The sequence below is a fragment of the Pan troglodytes genome, chromosome 9, assembly GCF_028858775.2.
Source record: "Pan troglodytes isolate AG18354 chromosome 9, NHGRI_mPanTro3-v2.0_pri, whole genome shotgun sequence".
Lineage (NCBI taxonomy): Eukaryota > Metazoa > Chordata > Mammalia > Primates > Hominidae > Pan > Pan troglodytes.
The window spans coordinates 59,914,061-59,915,266 of record NC_072407.2 but is presented as its reverse complement, the minus strand read 5'-3'; the positions used below and the strand labels follow the sequence as shown (position 1 = coordinate 59,915,266).

General features: G+C 47.8%; 1 non-coding gene across 1 annotated transcript; it reads right to left on the bottom strand.

Annotated features, from left to right (window-relative positions):
• Positions 1 to 656: 656 nt before the first annotated feature.
• Positions 657 to 744, bottom strand: MIR130A (microRNA mir-130a). Its single transcript, NR_035660.1, has one exon. It is a non-coding gene; the product is annotated as a microRNA mir-130a (primary transcript).
• Between the last annotated feature and the right edge of the window lie 462 nt (positions 745 to 1,206).

Sequence of the window (1,206 nt, the reverse complement as noted above, 5' to 3'; positions counted from 1 at the left end):
ACACAGGTCCTTTTCCTTGGGGAGCAATCCTCTCGAGTTAACCCCCTTTCCTTTCTGGTGCATTCCTTTTTTTCTCAAGGAGGCCTACTCTGTACCTAATAGTGATTCTCCTAATCTTTTCCCACTCACTCTCCATTCCGGGCTGAGTCTGGGAATGCTTATCCTTCTTAGCCTAAGGAGTTGCCACCACTTCTGGTCCTTAAAGGTTTGAGGCTTTGGAAGATATCCTCATACAACCAGCAGATGGCATCAAAACCTTCCACCCCTCAGCTCAGGAAATCTCCCAGTTTGAAGAACCTATTCAGATCTCTCCAGATGGGTCTACAAAAAGATGAGTGAGCTGTCAAGACTTAACACAGGGTTGTATCTAGGCTTTGCAACCTAAGAGCTACACAATCTTAGCCAAAGTGTTTAAACCTTTCTGACCCTCAGTTTTTCATCCATAAAATGGGGCTGTTACCTCCCAAGAAGTTATTAGGTTTCACAGTAACGGAGGCAGTGTCTATCACAAGCACTGCATACAGAAGTAGTTCCATAAATGTGAGCTATTAGTATAACTACCAAGTGAGGCTTCCCAGATTCCCACCAGGGTAGCTGACTGGTGCCCAGATGGGAGAGGAAATTGCAATGCTGAGGAGGCAGCCAGCGCTGGGTAGCACTACACGGCCAATGCCCTTTTAACATTGCACTGCTAGTGACAGGTGCAGACAGTAGCACAATGTGAAAAGAGCTCTGGCCAGCAGCAGAGGCATGCCGGCCCTGCCTCCTCACTCCTTCTCCCAGTCCCTGGCCCACTCAGCTCACGGGCTCCCTCTGCCCCTTCTTTGCTTCAATACAGCTTTTTTCCCTTTTATTCCATTCTTAGTGTTCATTCTATTTCTTCACCACTCTTCCTTTTGCCGCCTTCTTCACCAACCCCCCGACCCCCAGCACAGAGACCACCTTTTTTCTTGGAGGTTTTGGCATGGGAGGACAGGACCCACTAAAGCAGCTGCAGGGATACTTCAGGCTTGATGCTCAGTCCTCAAAGAAAACAGCTATTAGCAATCCCCAAAGTCTGGAGGTCACTCGTATGAGGCTGTGTTCATCTGGATTTGCATTTCTGCTAGCTTACCTTCTAGAGAGGAGCTTGCTGCCCAAGACTACAGAACCCTCTACTCTTCTCTAAGTTTCCATCTCCTTTTAAATTTAGATAAAGCAGAGCTC